General features: G+C 40.1%; 1 protein-coding gene across 1 annotated transcript in view; it reads left to right on the top strand.

Moving 5' to 3' along the window:
- The first annotated feature begins 366 nt into the window (after positions 1 to 366).
- The window catches only part of MID1 (midline 1), a 374,517-nt gene continuing 367,690 nt past the window's right edge, over positions 367 to 7,193 (top strand). Inside the window, exon 1 of the mRNA XM_074392019.1 lies at positions 367 to 594. The gene's annotated coding sequence lies outside the window, so the exon portion shown is untranslated. The remainder of the gene's footprint in view (positions 595 to 7,193) is intronic.

Raw genomic sequence — 7,193 nt, 5'->3', positions numbered from 1 at the left:
TCAAGTTCAATTACCCTGGTTTTAAAAACATGAAAGACAACTTATAAAATGCTGTGTTTTTCCCCCCTACAATGCCTTCAGATAATATAAGGCTGTTCACAGCCCATGATATAAAATACTAGCTGTTGACTCACAGTTACACTACAAGGGCCAATTTTAGAGACTGCCAGGATAAAGATGATTTTAATTAAATCGCACAAATCCCTTTGTAGTGCAACCAAACCCCTACGCAGGCTGACTGACTCTGAGCCATTCTGGCGTGTATAGAGTTAACCAGGTTACCAGGATTCCTAGTTAACTTCTTTCACCAGGAATGCAATTCATGTTTACCTATATAAGGAAACCTGTTAGGCTGACCTGAGTTTGGCGGATTTTTGCGCTGACTTAGAGGCGTGTAAGCACACACCCTGGAGAGGGGGAGTGATTCCGAGCTGGACAGAGCAAGCTTCCTGAACGCCCCAGCCATTCAGCTGATCCGAGGCAAAGAGCCGCCACTTGCCCCAGACCAGCCTGCTCGGAGGACCTACAGGTTTGCCTCTTCCAGATCACAATTGAGGAACAAAAACCCCCGTCCTGGGAAAAATGGGGAAGCCGGTGAGTCTTACCACTCTCTCTTGCTTGCTTCTGCTAAGTGGCACGCCTGTCTGCTCTCACCCAGGAAGCAAAGTAAGAGGCGTTGTTCAGCCTCTAACCCCACAGCTCCTTCCTGAACAAATACAATGCTTCGCGAATACCTCCAGACAACTTTTCTGCCTGTTTTGCGCACCAAGAATCCACAAAGCCAGTGATTTTAGCACCTTAAGACATGCCAGAGAGTGTTTTTCCTAGGCAAGAGTTTCTATACTGTTGTGATGAGCAAACTTTCTCATCTTTGTTACACTCTAAAACAGTGGAAATTAGCCTTGGGGTGCTTTGTGAGGAAGGGTGAGTCCCCAAGGAAGTGATAGTAAATCTAAATGAGGTTCTTAAAACCACAGGCAGTGTGATGGTCTGCAAAAGTGTAATTTGTCACTAAAAAGGCAGTCTGAAGGTATCATTTTTCATTCACGCAGCAGCAAAATGCTTGCATCCTGCATATGTAATAAAGGACACCTTCTGAGACACTGAGGAAAAAAAGAAGCCGAGCTGGCCTCTTTGTTCTAGGCAATGTAAAGAAGCTCGCCCTTGCATTTTGACAAGGAGTGTATGTCTATTTATATACAGGGCGAGAATGATGAATAAAGGCTTTATGTCAAAGGCATTGTGGTCAATTGAGTTAAAATCTGGCTACGTTCTTTCTATATACAGAAATCTCAATCTGAATGTAATTAAACATGGAAATGTGAACGTGTTTAACAGACTTGCAGGGAAATTTTAGTTATACTTGGTATCAGCCAACTATAAGAGACAAGTGGGAAAGGAAAAAAAACTGTTTCAATTGAGTTCTTGGGCATAGGGAAAACTTTTGCAAAGAAAGTCAACTTTTTATAGCTGTCAAAAGTGATTTGGAATCAGGTAAAAAATTTTATTTTTGTTTTTTCATGGTAATGTGGTTTTCTGAATTGAATTAGCTTGGATGATTGTGTTGAATGATTTGACTGCTCGTCTTTCAAAGAAATCCTGTTGTTTTCTGTCATATTCAGACTTAATACTGAGTTTAGGGAGCAGGTTTGTGCTACTGACTGCAACAAGTGGCACAAAGACTCAATCTCAGATTTCTGATATTATGAAATTAATTGCTTAAATTGAAGAAAAGTAAACAGTGCAAACAAGCAGATTTGAGAAAATGACCACTTTTTAAAAAAATGTAAGTCATAGTCCATTCCCTAGTGAGACTATTGATTTCATACAGGCATTGGCAACTGCCTAGTCATAAAGACAAAAGCTATGGACAATTTTCTTGAGGATCTTTGACTTTAGAAAGCATAACTTTCACAGGGACACAGTTTGAATGAAACTTGTTCACCTTCATGAGAATGAAACGTAGAAAAGCGGCATGTATAATACAATAGACATTTTAGTAAACAAAATTCTTAATAGCACAAGCAGCAGAACAGAAGGGACAATGCAGTTGTTTTAAAGCTTGTTATCTCGTCGCTGTTGCTCAGAAAAATAGAAGTCTTGACATTCTGTTGCTGTCAATGGGAGTCAGCAACCCAGGAGACACAAAACACTATTTTAAAATATACAGTTAATAACAGATGGTTTAATACCAGGTTGTCTCACCCTGCCAATGAGATGGCCCCAAGCCAAATCACCCAGCATGTCTGCCGTTTTTCCTGTGAGTTGATATATACATAGTTATTATACACTAATTACACTAACAGCCAAGGGAATATATAACCAGAAAGACAGATAAGTCTCCTGGGGCAGGGAGGGCAGGGGGATGGTGTATGCCTAGGGTTTTTGGATCTTATGTTTAGAATTCTCCTTGCCAGTGGCATATGAATTACTGCAGATGACTGAGAGTCTCAGGGCTAGAATGTACTCATCCCTGGTTTCTCAGCAGCCTGTTTAGGGGTAATAATATTGTTTATGGTATTTAACACTTTCGTGTTAACGAAGTTCCAGGAGGATTCCTTCTTAAAGATTTAAGTTTTTTCAGTGTCTGAACTAATCCTCCAATTAAAGACAGATAGGACCTATATTGTTGCATTTACCCTTTGAAGTCACATTACTGTGTGCTTCTGTAGAGGGTTTAACCATTCAGCAGCCTCCTTAGACCTGCAAGGTGTTAGTAGGTGCCCTGGTTAAAACAGGTTGGAAAATACTGGAGAAGAAAACAAACAATGGGAAATAGGTCTTCTCAGAGCCTTAATATGTTCATTTATTAATACATGTTTTGACTCCCTGAGAGAGAGAGAGTGTGTACCACGTGAAGTATAATTTGCTGCAGACTTACTTGGCGGCTTGTTTCTAGGCTGATCATTCTGAGAAACATTCTTTAAAACAAAGCTTCCCAATGGATAGGCCACAGAGCACTGGTAAATGATGAGTGGGTTGCTGACATACCCAGTTGTTGGACCCTCTTGGCACATGGGCCATTAGGCCATGGCTGGCCTGAGCTGATCCCTGGAGGGTTATCTCTGGATCACATAGCTTCCTCATTTTACCTCCATATATGGTGTAGATAGGATCAATTTCTCTGTCGTGATGTGTTAAAGTTAGGAAAGTGCCTTTGACAATCTAGACCCAGAATATCAATCAAAGCAGTCAAAATACCCCAACACTCTCTTAACTTGGGTCTTGGGGGCTCAATGAAAGAAAAATATCCTAATATTTATCATCTTTCATGCAATCATGAGAGTGTTAAGGCCCTCTGCATGTTATCCAGTTTGTCCTCTTTATTTCATAATGAATGTAATGATGTGTTCTGTAGTGTGTGTATGTGTATGTGCATGTGCATGTGCATATGCTATTTTATTCTTAAAGATTTCCTGAACAACTGAAAGTAACGTGCTTCATGGAATCCTTTCTAACATTTAGTTATTGCTTATACTTCCCTTTCTCAAACTGCTATCAGGGTTTGTTTGGCTGGAATTCTCCCCACAATATGGCTTAGTCCAGGGGTGATGGATGTAAAAGAACCTGGCTTTAAAAGGTTATTTATTAAATGGAAATCCTTTTCTTGGACACTGTACCAAATTTGTACACAGCATTTCTATCACTGGTGAACTTTCTCTGGCTTCCTATGCCCACCATTTGACATCAATTATCTTTCAGAAACCTTTTTTGCGTTATTAATTCCTGTTACATTCATTCAACAAATATTTATTGAGTGCCTTTTGAAGTCCCATGCTAAGTACTCTGGAGGAAGCGGGTATATAAGACACAAATGAATTTAAACCAAGTCTTCATGCAATGGGTAGCATTTCTGCATAGAAAAATCTCATTACCTGAATGGTGCAGGATGTGAAACACGATTTGCTGCAAACTTACTTGATAACTCACTCTTTTGCTAATCGTTCTCTAAATCAGAGCTTCCCAACTGGTGGGCACAAAACACTGGTGGGCAGTGAACAAGTAACTGATGTGTCAAGATATTCATGCTTTCACTCACCAGATGATTTCCATGTCGGATAATGCCAGGTAGATGCCTATAAACTTGGTATGCTTACAGAGGAAAGACATCATTTGATTCTCCCTGCAGAGTATCTATAAATAACTGAGAGCTGGATGATACCACTTTATATTTTGTTTATGTAATTTTCAAAATGACTCTCTTTGGGGTTGTCAAGTATTCTTGGGGTGCCACTTGGAGAAGAGCTATTACCAGAGTACTATGTAACTTGAGAGCTTTTATAATGGCTTGTAACCACTGGAAATTATTAACGTACAAGTTTCAGTAACAATTCTTATAAAGCAGACAAGAGCAGCTGCCGTTCCTTGTAAGGTCATACGTATAAGTCTTAGAATTGGGGACTATGAGTTAATAATGGGTTTGCACCAGTAGGATTTTCCAAGTACCTAGGGCATTAGTAAAACCAATTTAAAATATATTTATATTTGAGGAAAGCTTAGCTGGTGAAGTGACACTCAGGGCTATGACTTCTAGTTAAATATAAAAGTACATTTCCATTTTTAAATTAATTGCTTGCAATCACATACAAGGGAATCTTCTGTGAACGAACCTTTCAAAGACGCTGAGTTACTATAAATATTAATGCCAAGATTAATTTAATGTTATTTTTATTTTAAAAGAAAATAAAAATGGATTTCTGTGCTTTGGGGTATGTAGCATAGAACATAATAGCTGAAGCTGCATAAAGAATGGTTCTAACTTTGTGTGAGTCGAGTATACTCACACTCTCTTGTGAGTTGCTCTTCACTTGTCTAAACTTGAGACAAAAATGAAATTAAGCAGAGCCTCCTCAAATTGACAGTTTGAGTTTTAACACGTGACAGTATTGGAATTTTGGTCAAAGAGCTTGAGCCAGAAAAGCCTGAATTATTTATAACTATTGTTCTGCAACAGAGGCCCTGATTATTTAAACCAAAATTATTTCTCCCCCTGAGTATCTAATTGTACAGTTATTTATATCTGTACTGACACACTCATCATGTATTGCCTTGGGGGAACAAAACAGTATATAAACTACCAGAAAACAGATAACAAGTTTACTTGAACTGATATCCTTGGCTCAAAGTTAAGAAACAAAAGAATGGTGGTATTTCCCAAGTTTCTTCCAGAGCAATGAATGCTGGGTTTGGCCAAGTCATTTTAAACTTCTCAGGGATTCAATTTCCTCATCTGTTGATGGAGATATAAATACATACTTCAGCCGGGTACGGTGGCTCAAGCCTGTAATCCCAGCACTTTGGGAGGCCGAGGCGGGTGGATCACAAGGTCAAGAGATCGAGACCATCCTGGTCAACATGGTGAAACCCCATCTCTACTAAAAATACAAAAAATTAGCTGGGCGTGGTGGCGTGTGCCTGTAATCCCAGCTACTCAGGAGGCTGAGGCAGGAGAATTGCCTGAACCCAGGAGGTGGAGGTTGCGGTAAGCCGAGATCGCGCCATTGCACTCCAGCCTGGGTAACAAGAGCGAAACTCCGTCTAAAAAAAAAAAAAAAAAACAAAAAAACAAAAAAACAAAAAAACATACTTCATTGAACAGTTATGATTATTGAAAATGGTCATGTCTTACATGAGGCCAACAAACATATGAAAAAATGCTCATCATCACTGGCCATTAGAGAAATGCAAATCAAAACCACATTGAGATAGCCTCTCACACCAGTTAGAATGGCGATCATTAAAAAATCTGGAGACAACAGATGCTGGAGAGGATGTGGAGAAACGGGAACACTTTTACACTGTTGGTGGGAGTGTAAATTAGTTCAACCATTGTGGAAGACAGTGTGGCGATTCCTCAAGGACCTAGAAATAGAAATTCCATTTGACCCAGCAATCCCATTACTGGGTATATATCCAAAGGATTATAAATCATTCTGCTATAAGGACACATGCACATGAATGTTCATTGCAGCACAGTTTACAATAGCAAAGACCTGGAACCAACCCAAATGCCCATCAATGATGGACTGGACAAGGAAAATGTGGCACATGTACACCATGGAATATTATGCAGCCATCAAAAACGATGAGTTCGTGTCCTTTGTAGGGACATGGATGAACCTGGAAGCCATCATTCTCAGCAAACTGACACAGGGGCAGAAAATCTAACACCGCATGTTCTCACTCATAGGCGGGTGTTGAACAATGAGAACACATGGACACAGGGAGGGGAGCACTACACACTGGGGTCTGTTGGAGGGAAATAGGGGGGTGGGGAGTTGGGGGGGGAAATGGCATGGGGAGAAATGCCAGATATAGGTGAGGGGGAAGAAGGCAGCAAACCACACTGCCATGTGTGTACCTATGCAACAATCTTGCATGTTCTTCACATGTACCCCAAAACCTAAAGTGCAATTAAAAAAAAAAAAGAAAATGGTCGTGTCTGTGAACGCAGCTGGTACAATGCTGGGCATGAGGCCAATCAGTAAATATTGGCTGGATCTGAAATGGGAGGAGATAAGTTAGGCATCATCAAGTAAACAATTCAGGGGTTGAAGAAATAGAAGCAGATGCACACTGGTGGCCCTTATGTAATTTTGCCCACTCAATGATTTAAAATTTGTGTTTCAATGAAGAATGATATACCTTCTAATGTCTTATACCATATACTCTTTGCTTATTGGTGTTACCTGCTTGTCTCTTGTAGGTTTTTGTGTTTGACACCCTTGTTCTAAAGACTTCTTTCTTCTGCAGCAATCTTCTACATCATCTCAATGTAGGTTTCCCCCTTTTAAGGTATTTTCTCAAAAGCACCATGTTTTATAAAGCAAAAAATATGCACTTCATACTTATTAATTTAACAGCTTGAAATCTTTTTCACTAGCAATGGTGGGAGGAACTGGGCTAGCAAATTCATTGATAAAAGCCACTTGTCCCCCTAGATTACCCTCAGACCCCAGTCTCTTTCTCTAATTCCTCATCCACCACCACCCCACCCCAGCAGAATGTAACATTTAATCTGATGTGGCGCCCAAGATGTGGAGAGGATGTATCCCATGGGCTGACATGTCTTGGCAAGAGTTCACTCTTTGCTAAGGCAAGTGGAGACCATATGGTGTTTGTGTAATGAGGAAGCAGGGCAGCTTTATCAAAGTGTAGATCAAATGGCTCTCTATTTCTGACTTATTTTCATT

The sequence above is a fragment of the Saimiri boliviensis genome, chromosome X (assembly GCF_048565385.1).
Source record: "Saimiri boliviensis isolate mSaiBol1 chromosome X, mSaiBol1.pri, whole genome shotgun sequence".
Classification (NCBI taxonomy): domain Eukaryota; kingdom Metazoa; phylum Chordata; class Mammalia; order Primates; family Cebidae; genus Saimiri; species Saimiri boliviensis.
The sequence above is the reverse complement of the archived record's forward strand: the minus strand, read 5'-3'. Positions and strand labels throughout refer to the sequence as shown.